The 25,971-nt window shown below is 49.4% G+C and overlaps 1 protein-coding gene across 21 annotated transcripts in view; it reads left to right on the forward strand.

The window, feature by feature from the left end:
• LOC128689428 (uro-adherence factor A) overlaps window positions 1-25,971 on the forward strand; it is an 828,046-nt gene that overhangs the window by 591,693 nt on the left and 210,382 nt on the right. For 12 of the 21 annotated variants that reach the window (XM_053777708.2, XM_053777720.2, XM_053777718.2 and 9 more), the window contains exon 1: window positions 18,879-19,041. The exons of 5 other annotated variants lie outside the window; for them this stretch is intronic. The gene's annotated coding sequence lies outside the window, so the exon portion shown is untranslated. Of the gene's footprint in view, window positions 1-18,877; window positions 19,042-25,971 lie in introns of those variants that run through there. 4 more of the 21 variants (XM_053777697.2, XM_053777706.2, XM_053777707.2 and 1 more) reach the window with 1 other exon arrangement.

Raw genomic sequence — 25,971 nt, forward strand, 5'->3', positions numbered from 1 at the left:
AGATCTGGGACCATTTCCTCCAGGGACTGCGAACTTTCTCTGTATATACCTCAGCATATTTCTGCGTGGTGCATTGATTTTGTGTGTGTGTGTGTGTGTGTGTGTGTGTGTGTGTGTGTGTGTGTGTGTGTGTGTGTGTGTGTGTGTGTGTGTGTGTGTGTGTGTGTGTGTAGCGTGCCGAATAGGCACGCTTTTCTTGCCGAATAAAGCAAGCGAAAATTTGTGTTTGCAGTAATTTCGCAAAAAGTATTCTCATCCTAACGAAAAAGTATATTTAATTGTGATTGGTTATTAAATTATTGTAAACTTATCTAAAATATAGTTGGATTAGGCTAAATTAAATTGCGCTTGTTATAATAAGGTTAGGTAAGTTTTCTAAGGTTCTTTTGGTACAAAATTATTTATTTTTACATTAACATAAATGAAAAAATATATATCTTTAAACGTATAAGAGAAAATTTTAGAAAGGACTTAATTTTAAACAAGTTCTTGATAATTGACTAGTTTTACCTATTCGGCATAACACACACACACACACACACATTATATATATATATATATATATATATATAATATGTCCTAGGTAGTAGGTTGGTAGACAGCAACCGCCCAGGGAGGTACTACCGTCCTGCCAAGTGAGTGTAAAACGAAAGCCTGTAATTGTTTTACATGATGGTAGGATTACTGGTGTCTTTTTACCTGTCTCATAAACATGCAAGATTTCAGGTACGTCTTGCTACTTTTACTTACATTTAGGTCACACTACACATACATGTACAAGCATATATATACACACCACTCTGGGTTTTCTGCTATTTTCTTTCTAGTTCTTGTTTGTTTCCTCTTATCTCCATGGGGAAGTAGAACAGAATTTTTCCTCCGTAAGCCATGCGCGTTGTAAGAGGCGACTAAAATGCCGGGAGCAAGGGGCTAGTAACCCCTTCTCCTGTATAAATTACTTAATTTGAAAAGAGAAACTTTTGTTTTCCTTTTTGGGCCACCCTGCCTCAGTGGGATACGGCCGGTTTGTTGAAAGAATATATATATATATAATATATATATATATATATATATATATATATATATATATATATATTCTTGCATTCTTATATTACATTCTTCTGTGTACATTCTTATGTATTACATATAGTGTGTAAAGACATTTGCTCAATTTCAACAAGCTAGACATGTTAGACACGTCTGCGTGTCAGGTACAAGATAGTGGCTGAAGTGAGAGACGTGAGACGAGCGTGTGTGCACGTCATGTATGACATACGTGGCTGCAGCAAGTTGAGAGACGTGTCAGACGCGTGTACATGTCATGTGACATACGTGGTTTGTTTTTATCAGTTCTCATCTACGTCAAGGATTAATGAGATTGTTACCAGCGTTGAGGAATGTTGTTGTGGACTAGACTTGCCTGCGTTGACCCACTGCTCGTGGATCGCCTCTCTTAATTTCACTCCGTTTATTTTCCATTGTGAGCATTTAAGATGTTACCACCCGGTTAAATAGACAGACCTTAAATGGTCATTATTGGGACTTTTAAGATATATATAATATGACTGTCCTTGTTTGATTCGAGATAATTAATATAATTATGTTTATTACTATTATTACTAGTCTATTATTTATTGTTATTATTAATGTAATCATGGGGAAGCACTAAACCGTAAAGGGATCATACAGCACCTGGGTATTCCGAGGTAATTAGGAATTTTGATCCTAATAAAAGAATGCTTATCCTCATTAATGTTCCTCTTTAAGGATTACTATATATAGCTATAAAATGGTTATAACTGACCAAAATTTTTAAAGGGGTGGACCGGTAAGCCAGCAGAAGGCCTCGGTCGGATGACCAAAAGCTCCAACGGCGAGTCATCATCTAAGACACCCTTCAGGAAACACTTGTCCTGTTTACTGACGAACCTAACGTAACCTAGGAGTGCTGATTCTTGTTAAGGGATTCTTACCCTCATTAAGAAAGTTTGATCGTCATTAGAGAATTCTGATCCTCTTTTAGCAGTTAAGATCATCATTATAGGAATTCTGATACTCGTTAAGAAATCTTGATTCTCATCGAGGAATTCTAATCCTCTTTTAGGAATTCCGATCCTCGGTTCGTAAAAAAAGATTCTTAGATGTTAGATCTTAGATGTGGATTACCTGTAAATTAGGGAACATAAATTTTTTTTCAAGGTTACCTACCTACCTATGTATTTACTTATCCACATATTTACCTATACACCTTCCTACATGCCTGTCTACGTACCTTACTATCTAGCTGCTTCAGTTAAGAAGCTTGTACAATAGTACCTGGCTGACGGAACTAACGTTATGAACAGGTAAAAGGATGCAAACAGACAAACGCATGTAAATGCAGGTAAACACAAATGCAGGTAAATAAGTACAATTAACAACAGGGGAGAATACACAAATAACCAGCACATGAGAGAGAGAGAACTTATGACGTTTGGGTCTGACTTGGACCATTGACAAGTCACACTGTCAGAAAAGAATTAGTGAGCCAATTTATAAACAGGTTCGTTGGCGTGGTGTTAGGCAGTATATGTTCGTGGTTCCGGAGATCATTGCCCCCGCGACCCGGTCTCAGACAAGCCAGTAAGTCTATCATTGTTGACTGTTGGTTCCCGGGCGGAACTCAGGCGGGTTAGCTTAGGTTGACTTGGGTCTCGTTGGGTTATTCTCGGTTACTTTAGGATAGGTTGGGTACCTTTGACGAATTTCGAGAGTCTTTACGCTCCCGGAGCCCGGCCATGAGCCAGGCTCGGGTTGACAAGTCTGGTCCAGGGCTGGGTTGTGGGAGTAGGAAAACTCGCGAAACCCTTCAAAGGTATATAAAAAAATTGGTTTGGTTTGTTTCTCCCCAAAATTCGATTATTTTTTATCAGCTCATTAAAAACATATAATTTATATTTTTAAGGTGGTTACGTAATATTCGTCAGGAAACAAGCTTAAGTGTTTCCTGACGCGGGTCTTAGTCATATGATGACCCGCCGCTGGAGCTTCTGGTCACCTAACAGAGACCTTCCACTGGCTTACCGGTCCACTCTTTTAAAAATTATGGTTATGATTATACCCATTACATTTTATGGTTGTGGGTCACAGGTGGAGCAGCACTGTGAAGCAGTGGGTCACAGGTGGAACAGCACTGTGAAGCGGTGGGTCACAGGTGGAGCAGCACTGTGAAGCAGTGGGTCACAGGTGGAGCAGCACTGTGAAGCGGTGGGTCACAGGTGGAGCAGCACTGTGAAGCGGTGGGTCACAGGTGGAGCAGCACTGTGAAGCGGTGGGTCACAGGTGGAGCAGCACTGTGAAGCGGTGGGTCACAGGTGGAGCAGCACTGTGAAGCAGTGGGTCACAGGTGGAACAGCACTGTGAAGCGGTGGGTCACAGGTGGAGCAGCACTGTGAAGCGGTGGGAGGTGGGTCACAGCAGCACTGTGAAGCGGTGGGTCACAGGTGGACCAGCACCGTGCCGCGGTGGGTCACAGGTGGAGCAGCACTGTGAAGCGGTGGGTCACAGGTGGAGCAGCACTGTGAAGCGGTGGGTCACAGGTGGAGCAGCACTGTGAAGCGGTGGGTCACAGGTGGAGCAGCACTGTGAAGCGGTGGGTCACAGGTGGAGCAGCACTGTGAAGCGGTGGGTCACAGGTGGAGCAGCACTGTGAAGCGGTGGGTCACAGGTGGAGCAGCACTGTGAAGCGGTGGGTCACAGGTGGAGCAGCACTGTGAAGCGGTGGGTCACAGGTGGAGCAGCACTGTGAAGCGGTGGGTCACAGCACTGTGAAGCGGTGGGTGGAGCAGCACTGTGAAGCGGTGGGTCACAGGTGGAGCAGCACTGTGAAGCGGTGGGTCACCGGTGGAGCAGCACTGTGAAAGCGGTGGGTCACAGGTGGAGCAGCACTGTGAAGCGGTGGGTCACAGGTGGAGCAGCACTGTGAAGCGGTGGGTCACAGGTGGAGCAGCACTGTGAAGCGGTGGGTCACAGGTGGAGCAGCACTGTGAAGCGGTGGGTCACAGGTGGAGCAGCACTGTGAAGCGGTGGGTCACAGGTGGAGCAGCACTGTGAAGCGGTGGGTCACAGGTGGAGCAGCACTGTGAAGCGGTGGGTCACAGGTGGAGCAGCACTGTGAAGCGGTGGGTCACAGGTGGAGCAGCACTGTGAAGCGGTGGGTCACAGGTGGAGCAGCACTGTGAAGCGGTGGGTCACAGGTGGAGCAGCACTGTGAAGCGGTGGGTCACAGGTGGAGCAGCACTGTGAAGCGGTGGGTCACAGGTGGAGCAGCACTGTGAAGCGGTGGGTCACAGGTGGAGCAGCACTGTGAAGCGGTGGGTCACAGGTGGAGCAGCACTGTGAAGCGGTGGGTCACAGGTGGAGCAGCACTGTGAAGCGGTGGGTCACAGGTGGAGCAGCACTGTGAAGCGGTGGGTCACAGGTGGAGCAGCACTGTGAAGCGGTGGGTCACAGGTGGAGCAGCACTGTGAAGCGGTGGGTCACAGGTGGAGCAGCACTGTGAAGCGGTGGGTCACAGGTGGAGCAGCACTGTGAAGCGGTGGGTCACAGGTGGAGCAGCACTGTGAAGCGGTGGGTCACAGGTGGAGCAGCACTGTGAAGCGGTGGGTCACAGGTGGAGCAGCACTGTGAAGCGGTGGGTCACAGGTGGAGCAGCACTGTGAAGCGGTGGGTCACAGGTGGAGCAGCACTGTGAAGCGGTGGGTCACAGGTGGAGCAGCACTGTGAAGCGGTGGGTCACAGGTGGAGCAGCACTGTGAAGCGGTGGGTCACAGCTGGAGCAGCACTGTGAAGCGGTGGGGTCACAGGTGGAGCAGCACTGTGAAGCGGTGGGTCACAGGTGGAGCAGCACTGTGAAGCGGTGGGTCACAGGTGGAGCAGCACTGTGAAGCGGTGGGTCACAGGTGGAGCAGCACTGTGAAGCGGTGGGTCACAGGTGGAGCAGCACTGTGAAGCGGTGGGTCACAGGTGGAGCAGCACTGTGAAGCGGTGGGCCACAGGTGGAGCAGCACTGTGAAGCGGTGGGCCACAGGTGGAGCAGCACTGTGAAGCGGTGGGTCACAGGTGGAGCAGCACTGTGAAGCGGTGGGCCACAGGTGGAGCAGCACTGTGAAGCGGTGGGTCACAGGTGGAGCAGCACTGTGAAGCGGTGGGTCACAGGTGGAGCAGCACTGTGAAGCGGTGGGTCACAGGTGGAGCAGCACTGTGAAGCGGTGGGTCACAGGTGGAGCAGCACTGTGAAGCGGTGGGTCACAGGTGGAGCAGCACTGTGAAGCGGTGGGTCACAGGTGGAGCAGCACTGTGAAGCGGTGGGTCACAGGTGGAGCAGCACTGTGAAGCGGTGGGTCACAGGTGGAGCAGCACTGTGAAGCGGTGGGTCACAGGTGGAGCAGCACTGTGAAGCGGTGGGTCACAGGTGGAGCAGCACTGTGAAGCGGTGGGTCACAGGTGGAGCAGCACTGTGAAGCGGTGGGTCACAGGTGGAGCAGCACTGTGAAGCGGTGGGCCACAGGTGGAGCAGCACTGTGAAGCGGTGGGCCACAGGTGGAGCAGCACTGTGAAGCGGTGGGTCACAGGTGGAGCAGCACTGTGAAGCGGTGGGCCACAGGTGGAGCAGCACTGTGAAGCGGTGGGCCACAGGTGGAGCAGCACTGTGAAGCGGTGGGCCACAGGTGGAGCAGCACTGTGAAGCGGTGGGCCACAGGTGGAGCAGCACTGTGAAGCGGTGGGCCACAGGTGGAGCAGCACTGTGAAGCGGTGGGCCACAGGTGGAGCAGCACTGTGAAGCGGTGGGCCACAGGTGGAGCAGCACTGTGAAGCGGTGGGCCACAGGTGGAGCAGCACTGTGAAGCGGTGGGTCACAGGTGGAGCAGCACTGTGAAGCGGTGGGTCACAGGTGGAGCAGCACTGTGAAGCGGTGGGTCACAGGTGGAGCAGCACTGTGAAGCGGTGGGTCACAGGTGGAGCAACACTGTGAAGCGGTGGGTCACAGGTGGAGCAGCACTGTGAAGCGGTGGGTCACAGGTGGAGCAGCACTGTGAAGCGGTGGGTCACAGGTGGAGCAGCACTGTGAAGCGGTGGGTCACAGGTGGAGCAGCACTGTGAAGCGGTGGGTCACAGGTGGAGCAGCACTGTGAAGCGGTGGGTCACAGGTGGAGCAGCACTGTGAAGCGGTGGGTCACAGGTGGAGCAGCACTGTGAAGCGGTGGGTCACAGGTGGAGCAGCACTGTGAAGCGGTGGGCCACAGGTGGAGCAGCACTGTGAAGCGGTGGGTCACAGGTGGAGCAGCACTGTGAAGCGGTGGGTCACAGGTGGAGCAGCACTGTGAAGCGGTGGGCCACAGGTGTAGCAGCACTGTGAAGCGGTGGGTCACAGGTGGAGCAGCACTGTGAAGCGGTGGGTCACAGGTGGAGCAGCACTGTGAAGCGGTGGGTCACAGGTGGAGCAGCACTGTGAAGCGGTGGGTCACAGGTGGAGCAGCACTGTGAAGCGGTGGGTCACAGGTGGAGCAGCACTGTGAAGCGGTGGGTCACAGGTGGAGCAGCACTGTGAAGCGGTGGGTCACAGGTGGAGCAGCACTGTGAAGCGGTGGGTCACAGGTGGAGCAGCACTGTGAAGCGGTGGGTCACAGGTGGAGCAGCACTGTGAAGCGGTGGGTCACAGGTGGAGCAGCACTGTGAAGCGGTGGGTCACAGGTGGAGCAGCACTGTGAAGCGGTGGGTCACAGGTGGAGCAGCACTGTGAAGCGGTGGGTCACAGGTGGAGCAACACTGTGAAGCGGTGGGTCACAGGTGGAGCAACACTGTGAAGCGGACACCTGTGGCAACTTTAATCATGTGACACTCCGTATAGAACTTTATTGTCCGAAATACTCTCCATAACAATGCTCTCTCTGCATTTACAACTGACTGTCACTCATTGTATCAATAATAATATTATCATTTCATTATAAGTAATTTGGATGTAACGACACTGGTCGAGTGATGATTTCATTATATTTAACTTTGTCGTCTGACGCTCACGTCATTTGCGTATTTGTTGAAGAATCTTTGATGACTCCCGCAGCTGGCGTGGGTGTGGGGAATCTGAGGTAATTAGCGGCAAAATGCCCTCACTGGAAGGCAAGATTCTAATTGTCTATGGGACCCCCATTCCCAGAGGGCAGACGTAGGAGGCGCTGACTTACAGATCATAAAGCCGTTTTTATACCTTGATGAGTTTGGAGAGTTTTTGTAACTCCGCCAGGTAAACTGACGCACCTGGGGGCCATGCTTGTCTGGCCCTACGGCTGTTACTGGGCCCTGCTGACCCACAGGTAAGTAGACGCACCTGGGGGCCATGCTTGTCTGGCCCCACGGTTGTTACTGGGCCCTGCTGACCCACAGGTAAGCACACGCACCTGGGGGCCATGCTTGTCTGGCCCTACGGCTGTTACTGGGCCCTGCTGACCCACAGGTAAGCACACGCACCTGGGGGCCATGCTTGTCTGGCCCCACGGTTGTTACTGGGCCCTGCTGACCCACAGGTAAGCACACGCACCTGGGGGCCATGCTTGTCTGGCCCTACGGCTGTTACTGGGCCCTGCTGACCCACAGGTAAGTAGACGCACCTGGGGGCCATGCTTGTCTGGCCCCACGGCTGTTACTGGGCCCTGCTGACCCACAGGTAAGCACACGCACCTGGGGGCCATGCTTGTCTGGCCCCACGGCTGTTACTGGGCCCTGCTGACCCACAGGTAAGCAGACGCACCTGGGGGCCATGCTTGTCTGGCCCCACGGCTGTTACTGGGCCCTGCTGACCCACATGTAAGCAGACGCACCTGGGGGCCATGCTTGTCTGGCCTCACGGCTGTTACTGGGCCCTGCTGACCCACAGGTAAGCAGACGCACCTGGGGGCCATGCTTGTCTGGCCCCACGGTTGTTACTGGGCCCTGCTGACCCACAGGTAAGCAGACGCACCTGGGGGCCATCTTTGTCTGGCCCCACGGCTGTTACTGGGCCCTACTGACCCACAGGTAAGCACACGCACCTGGGGGCCATGCTTGTCTGGCCCCACGGATGTTACTGGGCCCTGCTGACCCACAGGTAAACTGACGCACCTGGGGGGGGCCATGCTTGTTTGGCCCTACGGCTGTTACTGGGCCCTGCTGACCCACAGGTAAGCAGACGCACCTGGGGGCCATGCTTGTCTGGCCTCACGGCCGTTACTGGGCCCTGCTGACCCACAGGTAAGCAGACGCACCTGGGGGCCATGCTTGTCTGGCCCCACGGCTGTTACTGGGCCCTGCTGACCCACAGGTAAGCAGACGCACCTGGGGGCCATGCTTGTCTGGCCCCACGGTTGTTACTGGGCCCTGCTGACCCACAGGTAAGCAGACGCACCTGGGGGCCATCCTTGTCTGGCCCCACGGCTGTTACTGGGCCCTGCTGACCCACAGGTAAGCAGACGCACCTGGGGGCCATACTTGTCTGGCCCCACGGCTGTTACTGGGCCCTGCTGACCCACAGGTAAACTGACGCACCTGGGGGCCATGCTTGTCTGGCCTCACGGCTGTTACTGGGCCCTGCTGACCCACAGGTAAACTGACGCACCTGGGGGGCCATGCTTGTCTGGCCCCACGGCTGTTACTGGGCCCTGCTGACCCACAGGTAAGCAGACGCACCGGGGGCCATGCTTGTCTGGCCCCACGGTTGTTACTGGGCCCTGCTGACCCACAGGTATCGATAACACGTATGTTATCCCAGGTGCTGGAGAAGATGGAGGCGTGCGGAAGGCCTACAGAGAATAGGTTTACTCAAACAAATAATGGGTTAAAGATTAGTAAATCCTGCCTTTTCTAGAACTGCAAGAAAGCCTGCAATAGGGAACCTCAGCGGAAGCTAATACCTGGAGTATCAACAGCAACGCTGAGCAAAAGGGAAAGTGGTAAACTGGTTAAGGTAGTATCTGATAGAGAGGATACTTGAGTAACGGTGTGGCAGGTGTGAGAGTGAACTTGCATAACAAGTAGGAGCCTCAGTCACAGGTACTGTGGCTGCTGAACTTCCTAATATACGTCCCACACATTATGTACTCGCAGTAGTTTCAAACACAGATGTCAAAGGTAGGATATATACACAAGTTATACACCGCCCGCATAGAGTAAGTGAAACATTACTAACTGTACTGGGACTCTTTAGGGGCACGTCACTTCCCCCGTCTTCTAATAATATCATATTTTTTCCCTATAATCTACCTTGTCCATAATTACTATCGTATTTGCTTTGTCTGCTTTCGTAAGGTGAAGTCCAGGATCTTTCCTTAATTCATGGTATAACTTGGCAAATCTTTGAGGATAATTGTGTTGGACAAATTAGACAAAGCAAATGCAATAGTAATTATGGACAAAGTGGATTATAGAGGAAAAAAATGAACATAATATTAGGAGACGGAATCTCAGGCGCCTCTTACACACTTGGACTCTTCTGTTAAGTTGTCTCTATTCTGCACACTGCTGTAACAACCAACTGGAGTGGGGATACCTGGAGTATACCTGGAGGGGGTTTCGGGGATGAACGCCCCTGCGGCCCGGTCCGTGACCGGGCCTCGAGGTGGATCAGAGCCTGATCAACCAGGCTGTTACTGCTGGTCGCACGCAAACCGATGTACGAACCACAAGCCCGGCTGGTCAGGTACTGAGTGTAAAACTAATCCTGTGATAAACACGGGCGCCATAGACATAGAATACTGTGTTATAATCCCTCATCCAAGATTCTTCAACCTGTTGCCAACACACAAACATTGCCTGAGACAAAAGCAGTTTTCCCGAGGAAATTGGATATTTGTTTACTAAAAATACCAATTCAACCAGGTTGTGAGGACTATATAGGTTTGAAGGACTCGTGTTTCAACAGTCTGGTTGATCTAGATATGAAGAAAATCTGGTTACAGGCCGGAAACGAGTTGCAGGTATGTTGCAGGCATAGTGACAGATTGCATGGAGACCTGGAGAGGTGAAAGAGGTGGACAGATATACAGCTGTCATGAGGAGCGTCGCCTGGAACTCACGTGACGTGACCCGGAGAGGGGGAACTGACAGGATAAAAAGAGCATTTAGACAGTCACCAGAGACCAGTGTCACAGGTAGAGAGACAGTCACCAGGGACCAGTGTCACAGGTAGAGAGAGAGAGACACCAGGAACCAGTGTCACAGGTAGAGAGAGAGAGAGTCACCAGGGACGAGTGTCCCAGGTAGAGCCACCAGGGACCAGTGTCACAGGTAGAGTGTCAATAGGGACCAGTGTCACAGGTAGAGTGTCAATAGGGACCAGTGTCACAGGTAGAGAGACAGTCACCAGGGACCATTGTCACAGGTAGAGAGACAGTAATCAGGGACCAGTGTCACAGAGAGTCACCAGGGACCACTGTCACAGGTGGAGAGAGAGTCACAGGGGACAGGTGTCACAGGTAGAAAGTCACCAGGGACTAGTGTCACAGGTAGTCACCAGGGACCACTGTCACAGGTAGAGGGAGAGTCACAGGGGACAGGTGTCACAGGTAGTCACCAGGGACCCAGTATCACAGGTAGAGAGAGACAAACCAGGGACCCAGTGTCACAGGTAGACACAGTAACCAGGGACCAGTGTCACGGGTAGAGAGTCGCCAGGGACCAGTGTCACAGGCAGAGAGTCACCAGAGACCAGTGTCACAGGTAGAGAGACAAACCAGGGATCCAGTGTCACAGGTAGAGAGAGAGAGAGAGTCACCAGGGACCAGTGTCACAGGTAGAGAGACAACCCAGGGATCCAGTGTCACAGGTAGAGAGAGAGAGAGAGAGTGAGTCACCAGAGACCAGTGTCACAGGTAGAGAGTCACCAGGGACCAGTGTCACAGAGAGACAGTCGCCAGGGACCAGTGTCACAGGTAGTCACCAGGGACCAGTGTCACAGAGAGACAGTAACCAGGGACCCAGTGTCACAGGTAGAGAGACAGTCACCAGGGACCAGTGTCACAGGTAGAGACAGTCCCCAGGGACCAGTGTCACAGATAGAGAGAGTGAGTCACCAGGGACCAGTGTCACAGGTAGAGAGACAGTTACCAGGGACCCAGTGTCACGGGTAGTCACCAAGGACCAGTGTCACAGCTAGAGTCACCAGGGACCAGTGGCACAGGTAGAGAGAGACACACACACAAGGGACCAGTGTCACAGGAAGAGAGAGAGACACAAGGGACCAGAGTCACAGGTAGAGAGACAGTCACCAGGGACCAGTGTCACAGGTAGAGAGACAGTCACCAGGGACCAGTGTCACAGGTTGAGAGAGTCACCAGGGACCATTGTCACGGGTAGTCACCAAGGATCAGTGTCACAGCTAGAGAGTCACCAGGGACAAGTGGCACAGGTAGAGAGAGAGACACAAGGGACCAGTGTCACAGGAAGAGAGAGACACACAAGGGACCAGAGTCACAGGTAGAGAGACAGTCACCAGTGACCAGTGTCACAGGTAGAGTGACAGTCGCCAGGGACCAATGTCATGGGTAGTCACCAGGGAGGGACCAGTATCACAGAGAGAGTGACACAAGGGACCAGTGTCACAGGTAGAGAGACACAAGGGACCCAGTGTCACAGGTAGACAGTCACCAGGGACCCAGTGTCACAGGTAGAGAGTCACCAGGGACCAGTGTCACAGGTAGAGAGTCACCAGGGACCAGTGTCACAGGTAGAGAGTCACCAGGGACCAGTGTCACAGGTAGAGAGTCACCAGGGACCAGTGTCACAGGTAGAGAGTCACCAGGGACCAGTGTCACGGGTAGAGAGTCACCAGGGACCAGTGTCACAGGGAGAGAGTCACCAGGGACCAGTGTCACGGGTAGAGAGTCACCAGGGACGAGTGTCACGGGTAGAGAGTCACCAGGGACGAGTGTCACGGGTAGAGAGTCACCAGGGACGAGTGTCACGGGTAGAGAGTCACCAGGGACCAGTGTCACGGGTAGAGAGTCACCAGGGACCAGTGTCACGGGTAGAGAGTCACCAGGGACCAGTGTCACGGGTAGAGAGTCACCAGGGACCAGTGTCACGGGTAGAGAGTCACCAGGGACCAGTGTCACGGGTAGAGAGTCACCAGGGACCAGTGTCACGGGTAGAGAGTCACCAGGGACCAGTGTCACGGGTAGAGAGTCACCAGGGACCAGTGTCACGGGTAGAGAGTCACCAGGGACCAGTGTCACGGGTAGAGAGTCACCAGGGACCAGTGTCACGGGTAGAGAGTCACCAGGGACCAGTGTCACGGGTAGAGAGTCACCAGGGACCAGTGTCACGGGTAGAGAGTCACCAGGGACCAGTGTCACGGGTAGAGAGTCACCAGGGACCAGTGTCACGGGTAGAGAGTCACCAGGGACCAGTGTCACGGGTAGAGAGTCACCAGGGACCAGTGTCACGGGTAGAGAGTCACCAGGGACCAGTCTCACGGGTAGAGAGTCACCAGGGACCAGTGTCACGGGTAGAGAGTCACCAGGGACCAGTGTCACGGGTAGAGAGTCACCAGGGACCAGTGTCACGGGTAGAGAGTCACCAGGGACCAGTGTCACGGGTAGAGAGTCACCAGGGACCAGTGTCACGGGTAGAGAGTCACCAGGGACCAGTGTCACGGGTAGAGAGTCACCAGGGACCAGTGTCACGGGTAGAGAGTCACCAGGGACCAGTGTCACGGGTAGAGAGTCACCAGGGACCAGTGTCACGGGTAGTCACCAGGGACCAGTGTCACGGGTAGTCACCAGGGACCAGTGTCACGGGTAGTCACCAGGGACCAGTGTCACGGGTAGTCACCAGGGACCAGTGTCACGGGTAGTCACCAGGGACCAGTGTCACGGGTAGTCACCAGGGACCAGTGTCACGGGTAGTCACCAGGGACCAGTGTCACGGGTAGTCACCAGGGACCAGTGTCACGGGTAGTCACCAGGGACCAGTGTCACGGGTAGTCACCAGGGACCAGTGTCACGGGTAGTCACCAGGGACCAGTGTCACGGGTAGTCACCAGGGACCAGTGTCACGGGTAGTCACCAGGGACCAGTGTCACGGGTAGTCACCAGGGACCAGTGTCACGGGTAGTCACCAGGGACCAGTGTCACGGGTAGTCACCAGGGACCAGTGTCACGGGTAGTCACCAGGGACCAGTGTCACGGGTAGTCACCAGGGACCAGTGTCACGGGTAGTCACCAGGGACCAGTGTCACGGGTAGTCACCAGGGACCAGTGTCACGGGTAGTCACCAGGGACCAGTGTCACGGGTAGTCACCAGGGACCAGTGTCACGGGTAGTCACCAGGGACCAGTGTCACGGGTAGTCACCAGGGACCAGTGTCACGGGTAGTCACCAGGGACCAGTGTCACGGGTAGTCACCAGGGACCAGTGTCACGGGTAGTCACCAGGGACCAGTGTCACGGGTAGTCACCAGGGACCAGTGTCACGGGTAGTCACCAGGGACCAGTGTCACAGGTAGTCACCAGGGACCAGTGTCACAGGTAGTCACCAGGGACCAGTGTCACAGGTAGAGAGTCACCAGGGACCAGTGTCACAGGTAGAGAGTCACCAGGGACCAGTGTCACAGGTAGAGAGTCACCAGGGACCAGTGTCACAGGTAGAGAGTCACCAGGGACCAGTGTCACAGGTAGAGTCACCAGGGACCAGTGTCACAGGTAGAGAGTCACCAGGGACCAGTGTCACAGGTAGAGAGTCACCAGGGACCAGTGTCACAGGTAGAGAGTCACCAGGGACCAGTGTCACAGGTAGAGAGTCACCAGGGACCAGTGTCACAGGTAGAGAGTCACCAGGGACCAGTGTCACAGGTAGAGAGTCACCAGGGACCAGTGTCACAGGTAGAGAGTCACCAGGGACCAGTGTCACAGGTAGAGAGTCACCAGGGACCAGTGTCACAGGTAGAGGCTCAGGTGAGCCACATGGACAGTGTGAAACACCAATTTTGTGTGGCAGTAAAAAAGAATAAAGTGGAGTGGGGATATTCAGTGCACAGCTACAAGATGGGGTACGATAAGGGCAGCGAGGTCAACAGTGCGGTTAATGTGGGGCCTAATAAGCACACAGTACACACAGAGGTGTCAAGGGAGCTTCATTATTATTCTCTTGGTGTTATTACCAAAGAAAACGAGGTGCGACTTCAAAAATCAATTTGCTCGAGGCAGGAATGGGAGACACAGGTGTGGGGGCGTGGGAGAGGCAGGTGTGGGGGCATGGGAGAGCCAGGTGTGGGGGCGTGTGTGAGGCAGATGTGAGGGGTGCGGGAGAGGCAGGTGTGGGGGTGTGGGAGAGACAGGTGTTGGGGCGTGGGAGAGGCAGTTGTGAGGGGTGTGGGAGACACAAGTGTGAGGGCGTGGGAGAGGCAGATGTGAGGGTGTGGGAGATACAGGTGTGGGGGCGTGAGAGAGGCAGATGTGAGGATGTGGGGGAGACAGGTGTGAGGGTGTGGGAGAGGCAGATGTGAGGGTGTGGGAGACACAGGTGTTGGGCCGTGGGAGAGGCAGATGTGAGGGTGTGGGAGAGACAGGTGTGGGGGCGTGTGTGAGGCAGATGTGAAGGGGTGTGAGAGGTAGGTGTGAAGGTGCGGGAGAGGCAGGTGTGAGGGTGTGGGAGAGGCAGGTGTGAGGGTGTGGGAGAGGCAGGTGTGAGGGTGTGGGAGAGGCAGGTGTGAGGGTGTGGGAGAGGCAAGTGTGAGGGTGTGGGAGAGGCAAGTGTGAGGGTGTGGGGAAGACGTGTAAGCGTCACTGGTGCATCTCCCTGGTACCCGACATTACCCTCCCATTTATTAGGTAGTGGATGTTTGGTAAATAAAAGATTAAGTTTACTCGGGTACTTGTTTGTCGTCTCTCAGTCTGTCCCTGACTACCCTAACACTTCCTCTTGAGTATTTTGTATATCTTCCTTGGCTATTCTGGCCTTCGTTAATTTTAGATAAAATTACGTTAGCAACTCCTTGTAGTTCATTACCTTTGTCTCTGGAGGAAGCCTCGTTGCATACTTCTGAAGGATAGGTTCCATGTTGCATACTCCAGATGGGCCTGACCAAGACGGACCTGACATGTTGCATAAAGCGACCAAAATGAGTCTTTGTTAAGATTCCTTAAGACTACTGTTAGATTGCCGGACGAGCACTGGCTACATAGTTTATTCGGCTGATGTGAACCTCTGGCGATATACCAGGCACTATGCTCTTAACACTTCGAGTGAGGCCTGCAGTCTCTGTCCCCTGACTTTATTCCCCTTGTTCAGTGTTCAAAACCTTTCATTTACTAGAACCATTTAGAGCTGTTTCATGTCCTAGTCTGTTTTTATTCTCATTAGTGTTACATCATCAGAAAACATTTGTTATATTTGATTCTATCCCTTCTGGAACGTCATTCGTATTAATCAGAAACAATACTGGGGAACCCAGCTAGTTACTCTTCCCTATTTTGACGTCTCATTCTTGACAGTCACCCTTTGCTTTCTTACCCTACCTTCCTGGAGTCTACCTAGAGGGTATTCCGGGGGTCTGCCTCCGCGGCCCGGTCATTAACCAGGCCTCCGGTGGATCAGAGCCTGATCAACCAAGCTGTTACTGCTGGCCGCACGCAGTCTAACGTCGTAACGACCCACAGCCAAGCTGATCCAGCTCCCTATTAAAGGCAGATAGCAAGGGTTTATTGATAATTGCCCTTATGCCAGGCAGGAGGCTGTTGAGCAGTTTTGGGCCCTGGACACTTGCTGTGGTTTATCTTCGTATACAAATGGCGCCCCTAGTTTTCATTGAGGATATGTTGAACCGTCTGCCCATGCTTATGCTTTTGTAGGGAGTGATTTCTGTGTCCAGATTTGGGACCAGCTCCTCTAGGATTTTCCAGGTGTAGATTATGATGTCTCTCTTGCCTGTGCTTCAGTGAATACAGGTCAAGTGACACCAAGCGTTTCCAGTGTTTAAGGTGTTTGACGGAACTTATATGTGCAGTAAAGGTTCTTTCTACATTCTCTAGATTTGCGCTTTTACCCTAAGGTACTCTTTGATCCACCCGAGTTATTTCCCTGTTATTTCTGTCTGCACCTCAGGTGTTTGTCCCATCCTCTTGTGGGGTACAATATAAAATGCCTTCTTGCAGTCATAAAAAATGTAATCCACGGTGTCCCGTGGCTTAGTTGGCAACGCTCTTGCCTCACACATTAGTGTCCATGGAGTGATTCCCGACACGGGTGGAAAAGCTGGGCGGGTTTCCTTAAATTTGCTATTCCTCTTCACCTAGTAGTAAGTAGGTACTTGGGTGTTAGTCGACTGGTGTGTCGCATTCTAGGAGACAAGATTGATAGACCCCAGTGGAAATAAGATACAGTTCTCGATGACGTACTGACTTTCTTGGGTTATCCTGCATGACTAACCTTCAAGGTTAAAAATCCAAACAAATCTTATCTTATCCCCCCATCTCCCTCCTGTCTCACATATCTTATGTTGTCATAAAACTCCCACAGGTTGGTAAGACAAGATTTACTATCTCCGAACCCTTGCTGGTTATATATATATTGTTTATGAAATCTCTAAGTGTTCTACCACTTTTTCTCTGATAATCTCCGATATCTTGCATGGTATGCACGTCTGTCTTCTTTCATGAATATAGGGACTACGTTCGCTGTCTTACAAATCTCTGGCAACTGTCTCGTATCTATCGACTTACAGTAGATCTTAGCTAGTGGTTCGGACACTGCTCCTGCTCCCTCTCTCAGAAGTCTTGGTGACACTTTGTCAGGTCCCATTACCTGGAAGTATCCAGTTCCATCATAAGTTTGCTTTTTTTCCCTACCTTTTCCCCCTTTGTGCATATAACGGCTAATACTGTACTTGTCTGTGTACCAAGTCCTCCCTAGGCTTTGTGATGTTGCTTCTGTTTCTGTTGATAAGACCATTTTAAAACGTTTGATCAACACTTCATAGACTTCCCTGTTATTTGTCGTGAGCGCTCTTTCTTCAGTCGAAGTACCTGTTCTTTCACTGTCTGTCTTTCTGCTGTGGCTGTGAAGCAGTTTTGGTTCATTCTTGGCCTTTGCTGCTATGCCGTTCTGGAATTGTAGCTTCGCCTCTCCTCACTGTCATATTCATTTCTGGCTAATACGTGTATGGGGAGGGAGAGAATAGGGTTTTGCGTAGTGATGGGGCCATACCAAAATTTTAACTGATACCGTTAATAAATTTTTAGGTCGATTCCGATATTTTGGCACACCTTTAGTTTTGCGTGTACTCACATACGTAATTCCTGTAAGATTTGTGGTAACATGGTTGGAGTCGTAGCTTCAGGCCGAGCGCGTGCGTGTGTGTGTGTGTGTGTGTGTGTGTGTGTGTGTGTGTGTGTGTGTGTGTGTGTGTGTGTGTGTGTGTGTGTGTGTGTTTTGTGTTTCAGGAACGTTTGGTACTTGAGTGTTGCTTGTCAGATAATGTCAGAGCTGTGCTGACACATCTACGTACAGAGAAAACACATACACACATACACATACACACACACATACACATACACACACATACACACACACATACACATACACACACATACACATACACACACACATACACATACACCTGGCCCTGGCTTTTTGTCTTGTGACGGTGATTGACACGTAGATTAAACATTGAAAGTTATAGTGAATGCCAGGGAAGTGATCCGACTTGTGTAAAGAGCGTGTGTTACACAGTGTGTCTGCTTGTATGATGTAAGTAGCTGAGTGTGTGTTACTGTGTGTATTACACTGTTTCTGCTTGTTTAATGTAATCAGCCCAAGACTAATGGTATATCTCTTGCTGTGCTACCTTGAAGCGGCTCGCAGATATCTGTTGCTGCTCCTGTGGGCTTCATTATCCTGTGGGATATTTACTTACATAAAAGCTTCGCTAGCGCTAAGCAAAAGTCGAAAACTTTTGTAACTCTGTCATAAACACAGAGAACACTATATCAACATCCGTGGGTCAGGCATCCTCAGCCTTTCACAAATAGATAACAGAAATATTGCTGGAAGAACGGCAGAACTTTTCAAAAAAGAAATTGTACCAACTTTTGCAGCAAGTGGCAGAACAGGTTGAGATGGCCCATATAGACCTGCCGGCCGCTGGCAGCAAGATTTTTCTCTAGCCAATCGCTAATGCTCTAGTGTTTTCTTTGTGGTAATAGCATACTTAAAATTTTCTTAAGGATGCATCTTCATATTGTATTAAGGTATTTAGATTAGATTAGCTGCGTGGAGTAATTGTAATATATGAACTAAGTAATTACGTACTTTAAAGATATAGATAGATAATGTTGCTCGTGGGAGTCTGTGAAAGATCTGTTGTGTCTTCTGCAATCCTGCTTTTTTTTTCTTTTGTTATCCTGCGAGGAGCGGTAGGAGTGTGGTGTACTTGGTAAACCAGCCGTTGAGGCGGCACAATTAACTAGTTGGGCAGCAATAATGAGAGAACTCTGGAGGCTTATCACAGGTGTGTCAGTAGGCATTGACTGGAGGTGCGAGTCTTGGTGGTGGAGGGTTGCGACTCCTCGTATCCGCATACTGCAGCTAACCAGCCTTGATTTAACGTGGTCACACTCCTTTCATTGACGTCAGACCCAATATCGCTCACCAGGACACAGCCAGCCACCTTAGATCACCTAAAAATATTCTATCGAAGACTACACTAGATAGATAAGACACAAATTTCTGGAGGAGGGTAGGTTGATGGAGTTAGGCAGGAGTGGGGTGGTGGTGCGATGGAGCTAGGAGAAGGGGTAGTATTAGGCTAGGAGGGAGGGGGTGGGGTGTACTGACGATAAGATATGAATGATAAGCACCGAGAGGATAACGTGGCCCTCAGTAGTGTGGCCCTAGCGCTGAGGAAGGGTCATTGTAGTTGCTCCGAGTGTCCGTCCAGTCAGGGATTAACAACTTCCCCCCTAACCCGTCCTCTATCTGACGTGGCAGGGGCCCCCCACCACGACAGCTTCCCTGGGAAAGCAAGCGCCCAACAACGGTAATTTCTACGTTAGATTCTCCAAGTGATCACCTTCGCTGGGGGGGGGGGGTTGAATTGAGTAACGGAATGTTTGATCTCTAGTGGACAGCTAACGCCAGTGTAACTCAACTGTCTTATCTGCCACTGGTGGAATAACTGCTTATATACACTGTGAGGCTTGTCTCTCGTGTTTGTGTATAATATATGTGTGTGTGTTTGTCGTGCCGAATAGGTAAAACCTGCTATTTTGGCTTAAATAGCAACGCTCTTCTTGCCGAATAAGGCAAGCGAAAATTTGTGTGCAATAATTTCGCAAAAATCATTCTGAACCTTACGAAAAAATATATTGTATTTGTTTATTATTAAATTACTGTAAACATATCTAAAATATGTTTAGTTGGATTAGGCTAAATTAAATTTCGCTTGTTATAATAAGGTTAGGTAAGTTTTCTAAAGTTCTTTTGGTACAAAATTATTAATTTTTACAGTAACATAAATGAAAAATAGGTTTTTAAAGGTATAAAAGAATTTTTTTTTAGAAAACTTAATTTTAATTGCGTTCTTGGTAATTGACCAATTTTACCTATTCGGCACGATATATATATATATATATATATATATATATATATATATATATATATATATATATATATATATATATATATGTCGTGCCGAATAGGTAAAATTGCAATCTTGGCTTAAATAGCAACGCTCATCTTGCCATATAGGACAAGTGAAAATTTGTGTATGCAATAATTTCGCCAAAATCATTCTGAATGTAACGAAAAAAATATATTTCACTGTGTTTGTTTAGTATTAAATTACTGTAAACAAATCTAAAATATATTTAGTTAGGCTAGGCTAAAATAAATTCCTCTTCCTATAATAAGGTTAGGTAAGTTTTCTAAGATTCTTTTGGTGCAAAATTAAAAATTTTTACATTAACATTAATGAAAAATATATATCTTTAAACGTATAAGAGAAAATTTTAGAAAGGACTTAATTTTAAATGAGTTCTTGCTAATTGGCCACTTTTATATATTCGGCACGACATATATATATATATATATATATATATATATATATATATATATATATATATATATATATATATATATATATATATATATATATATATATATATATATACAGCGAATTCTTGTATTTTTTAAAAATTTAGTTATTTACAGTTTAAGTACATAGCTTATTCATTTGTTTTACAAATAGTAACTTAACTAAGTACCGTATATCGCTGCTTATTGTTTTTTTTCTATAAAATGTCTCCAAAAACCACCGTGCGTCCTATAAACTGATGGTCAGTGGCGGGATTATCGACACCATGCCCAGCCCTTCTAGGGCAGGGTAGGTGCCTGAGCCAGAGCTTGCAGCTCACAAGATCAGAGAGGCCTAGCTTCTCCCTACGAGCCCCGTGAGGGCGGGGAATGTGGCTAGGCCTGGGGACAGTTGGTCCCAACGATGAGGGGGTACTTGTACCTCCTCCCATGGGAGACTTATGTCTCAGACACTCCCTCGACAGGGAGCCAAGGCCGGGCCACCCATTTAAAAAGGCCCGGGCCGGGAGAATACCGGCGAATCAACAAGAAGTGACGGGAGCTATAAGTTTGGAGTGTGGGGTGGGCTGTAGCTCTCCCAGTTACATCCGATGGCGAACCATTGAAACTAAAAAAAGTCCAGTGTTTCAGCGTCTTATAAGCAGCGAAATATGGGAAGTGTCTACCTTTGAATAATGGGTTTCATTGATTAAAAGAATGTAGTCCATGGATTAACACGAGGCATACTCGAATAACAGTGTCAACATCCGTGGTTCAGGACTTTTCCTCCTCTTACCAAATTTTAGAAATTAGTGCGTAATTACATTGTGGTGTCGGAGCGGCTACTTTATTGTGCACCCCATACATGTCCTGTCTAGGGAAGCGCAAGAGCATATGGGTACACGAAAGGCCTAGAAACTAGGCCCCAAAAGAGTTAACCGGTGTACACCCGGGATGGGAGGCTTAAAAGCCTACCTACCTGGAGTCTGCCTGGAGGGTATTCCGGGGATCAACGCCCCCGCGGCCAGGTCCATGGCCAGGCCTCCCGGTGGATCAGGGCCTGATCAACGAGGCTGTTACTGCTGGCCGCACGCAATCCAACGTACGAACCACAGCCCGGCTGATCTGGCACCGACTTTAGGTACCTGTCCAGTTCCCTCTTGAAGACAACCAGGGGTCTACTGGTAATGCCCCTTATTGCTGGTGGGAGGCTATTGAACAGTTTTGGTCCCCGGACACTTACTGCGTTTTCTCTTAGTGTACCAGTGACGACCCTACTTTTCACTGGGGGTATGCTGCATCGCCTGCCAAATATTTTGCTTTCGTATGGAGTGATTTCTGTGTGCATATTAGAGACCAGTCCCTCCAGAATCTTCCAGGTGTAGATTATGATATATCTCTCTCGCCTGCGCTCCAGTGAGTGCAAGTCAAGTGCTTCCAGGCGTTCCCAGTAATTAAGGTGTTTGATGGAACTTATACGTACAGTAAAGGTTCTCTGTACATTCTCTAGATCTGCAATTTCACCTGCCTTGAATGGGGATGTTAATGTACAGCAGTATTCCAGCCTAGAGAGAACAAGTGATTTGAAAAGGATCATCATTGGCTTAGCATCTCTTGTCTTGAATGTTCTCATTATCCATCCTATCAGTTTCCTCGCAGATGTGATAGTGGCAGTGTTGTGGTCCTTGAAGGTGAGGTCTTCCGACATTACGACACCCAGATCCTTCAGATTACTTTTCCGCTCTATTGTGTGATTAGAGTTTGTAGTATACTCAGACTTAGTTATTATTTCCTCCAGTTTTCCATAACGGAGTAGTTGGAATTTGTCTTCATTGAACATCATATTGTTCTCTGATGCCCATTGGAAAACTTGGTTTATATCTTCTTGGAGCTTTGCCATGTCCTCAATGGATGACACTCTCATGCAGATCCTAGTATCGTCTGCAGAGGATGATACAGTGCTATGGTTTACATCTCTGTCTGTCTAATATGAGAATAAGGAATAGGATAGGTACGAGCACTGTGCCTTGTGGGACAGAGCTCTTCACTATGGCAGCATCTGATTTAACTCTGTTTACCACTGCTCTTTGTGTGCGATTGGTTGGAAAGTTGAAGATCCATCTGCCTACTTTGCCAGTTATCCCTTTAGCACACATTTTGTGTGCTATTACACCATGATCGCACTTGTCAAAAGGTTTTGCAAAATCTGTGCATACAACATCTGCATTCTGTTTGTTTTCCAGTGCATCTAAGACGGTAAGGTGCTGAAAAAAATCAGATCATTCGTCCTTAACTACGTATGATTTTTCAGTATGCATGTGAAATTTCATAAACTCTCATGCTTTCGTGGTCATTGGTTAATGTGAAAATTATCCATTAATGTAAAGAAAATATTTGCATATGGGGGTTGTTTTAGTCTCATCCTCCGTGACTACGTCAGTGACCACTAAGGCAGAAGTTTTCAAGAGGAGACTACCACTTCCTACATGTGCCACAGGGGCCAGGTTGTGGTGGTAGCAACAGCCTAGTTGACCAAGGATCTTCCTCCTAAATCTTTATTCATTATACAGTTTACTGACCTTGTATCATTGTAAATAATTTAATTGTGCTAATGGTTCATTAGAGAGCAGGTGATGTAGTAAAGAGTATAAATGAAAGGTCGAAAAATTCAAGAGAATGGCGGACTCTACGTGACTAAACACTTGATTATTTTAGCCGTGTGTGTGTGTGTGTGTGTGTGTGTGTGTGTGTGTGTGTGTGTGTGTGTGTGTGTGTGTGTGTGTGTGTGTGTGTGTGTGTGTGTGTGTGTCACCTAATTGTGGTTGCAGGGGTCGATTCATAACTCCTGGCCCCGACTCTTCACTGGTCTCTACCAGGTCACTCTTCCTGTTCCATGACCTTTATCATACCTCTTCTTAAAGCTATGTATGGATTTTGCTCTACTACATCACTTCGCAAACTGTTCCACTTCCTGACAACTCTGTGACAGAGGAAATACTTCCTAACATCCCTGTGATTCACCCGAGTCTTCAACTTCCAACTGTGACCCCTTGTTGCTGTGTCCCATCTTTGTAATTTACTCTGTCCACCTTGTCAATACCTCTCAGTATTTTATATGTCGTTATCATATCCCCCCTATCTCTCTTGTCCTCCAGTGTCGTCAGGTCAATTTCCCTTAACCTCTCCTCATAGGACATGCCCCTTAGCTCCGGGACTATTCTTGTTGCAAACCTTTGCACTTTCTCTAGTTTTCTTATGTGCTTGGCTAGGTGTGGGTTCCAAACTGGTGCTGCATACTCCAATATAGGCTTAACGTACACAGTGTACAGGGTCCTGAATGATTTCTTATTAAGATGTCAGAATGCTGTTCTTAGGTATGCTAGTCACCCATATGCTGCATCAGTTATATGGTTGATGTGCGCCTCAGGAGATATGCCCGGTGTTATACTCACCCCAAGATCCTTTTCCGTGAGTGAGGTTTGTCTTCCTGACAGGTATTCCCTGATCCTTTGCAGCGCCTTCTCTGTTATCCCTGCCTGGTCCTCCAGCTTTTGCACTAATCTCATGTATGGAACGGTGTCAAACGTACGTGTGTGTGTGTGTGTGTGTGTGTGTGTGTGTGTGTGTGTGTGTGTGTGTGCGTGTGCGCTTGCATGCGCGGGCGCGTATGTACGCGTGTGCGTATGTTCCTACAACAGAAGTGGAAGGAACATTCCTGGTAAAGATGTCTCACTTCTAATTTTATTTCGTGGTGAATGTTTGAGGTCGTCAACTATTTCCGCTCACTTAACTCCCCCGCCAGTCCCACGACATTACTCTTGTTGAAGGGCTCTCGATTCAGGGAATTGGGGGCTAACCTTCTCTTGGAACAAGCTTGGTTGCCTTTCATGCCCCAGGCGCTCTATAACTCCGACGAGTTTAGCACTTCTTCAGTATAATGCATAATAATAATAATAATAATAATTAATAATAATAATTGTGTTGGCAAACAGTTTTGTATTGTTGACATAGAGGATCGTTTGAAATCGTTTTCTCCCCTTCTCCATTTTTTTTGGGGGGGGGGGGGAACCCAGGGCCCGGGTTCCGTGTGCCCAGGTCCAGAGAGGGCAGTGGGTGGATGTGGTTGTGTAACTAAACAAGTGTAGCACTGGTGAAAGGAGAGGCCTGGGCGGCTTTATTACTCATCTCTTATGCTGGTTTGGCGAATGTGTGTGGGAGGTGGTGGGGGGATGGGAAGTTTGAGAGTATTATAATTCAACTTTTGGGCTCGCTTTTTTAAAATCATTGACTTTTTTAAAACCGCGAACATATTTATATTCTTTTATACACCAGTCCATTCCACGTACTCACCATCTTAGTGCTGTGAGACTCCTTTATATCCTCCATACTTGAGCTAATTTTGTGTGTCCTTATGTTCTAGATTCGTGTTCGTTTAATCTTTGTAAGATTTGCTTATTTCTTTCATGAGTCCTATAATTTCATAGGCTATTCTGAAATTATAGCTTGAAAAAGCTCACCATTGGTCTTGCTTTGTCTTCGTATGACCTAACATGGTGTCCCGTAGCTGGATTGCTAGCGCACTCGCTGACACACTGAGGTCCGTGGTTCGGAATCCACGGTACGGCTGCAAACATTAGGACGTGTTTCTTTCAGACATCTGCTGTCTCTGTTCACCTATCAGTAAAATAGGTATCTGCGGGTTAGTCGACTGGTGTGGGTCTCATCCTAGGGACAGAATTGACCTATTTTGCCCGAAATGCTCTGCATAACAAGGGTTTTTCTTTATAGTAGTGTGTCATTGATGTCAACTAGGTCTGTACACATTGTACATATACTTGTAGAAATAATAATAATAATAATATTATTATTATAACAATGGCGGCACTAGTGCTGATCATTTGAGCGAGCCTTTGCCTAGTAGTGGCCTTTGCTCTGTACTGTCACACTGTCCTCCAGGCACTGCTTGATCCACTGGAAGGCTTTACTTGTCACTCCTACTTGCTCGTCTAGCTTGTGGAACTGTGTGGTGAGGAACAGTGTGCATGTGTGGGGGGGATGTGCGTGCGTACGCGCAGGCATGCAATTGTGCTTTTTTTTTATCTTGCTTGCCATTCTTTGTGGCCATGCAGTAGGGAAGGGCAGGGACGGATATGTGGGATCACGCACCAGGGTCATGGCCCGAGCACTGAGACGAGGGCATGGACGGCCGTACGAGATCACGGGCAGGGACGGGCGTGTGGGATCACGCACCAGGGACGGACATGAGAGCTCACGCACCAGGATCAAGGCTTCAGCACTGGGAGACGAGGTAGAAGAAACAGTTCTGCATCCATTGTTTGTCATAGTGTGGGTGAGCGTGCAGTCGTCGTTTATGTTGTGGATAAAGTGTTTCCGTAGCCGTGTGGTGTGTAGTTGGTGGCACTCACAGTGAAAATAAATGAGTGTGAGTGAAAGAGGATGCAAGAGAGAGGGAGGGACGGAGAGAGGGAAGGAAGGAAAGAGAGAGTGTGCAAAAGTTGCAAATACTTCCTCTCTTTGTGCTGGTTTAAAATGGAGGCAGTTGTGTTCCTGACCAGTGTGTTGAGGCAGCGATGTTCCTTTGGAAGGTGAGTGTTGTCTCACCGCCATTGCCCTTCGACAGAGCACGACGCGCTCATCCGATGCTCTGCAATTATCTCTTAGTTTCCTGGAAAGAGATAAGCAGCGTGAGGAGACAGATATCTCCAAAGGGAGGGAGAGTGCCACCGTGACTCCCCTTCAACCGGGGGTGTGCCGGGATGAGGTTGCCGGGGATGGCACTAGGGGTGGGTAATGTCCTGGCACTCTGTGAGGACATGATGGCCCTTGAGGCTGCACATTGTTGGGTGTACGTGAGGTGGCAGTGGGCGGCCTCGTG

Source organism: Cherax quadricarinatus, chromosome 18 (assembly GCF_038502225.1).
Source record: "Cherax quadricarinatus isolate ZL_2023a chromosome 18, ASM3850222v1, whole genome shotgun sequence".
Classification (NCBI taxonomy): Eukaryota; Metazoa; Arthropoda; class Malacostraca; order Decapoda; family Parastacidae; genus Cherax; species Cherax quadricarinatus.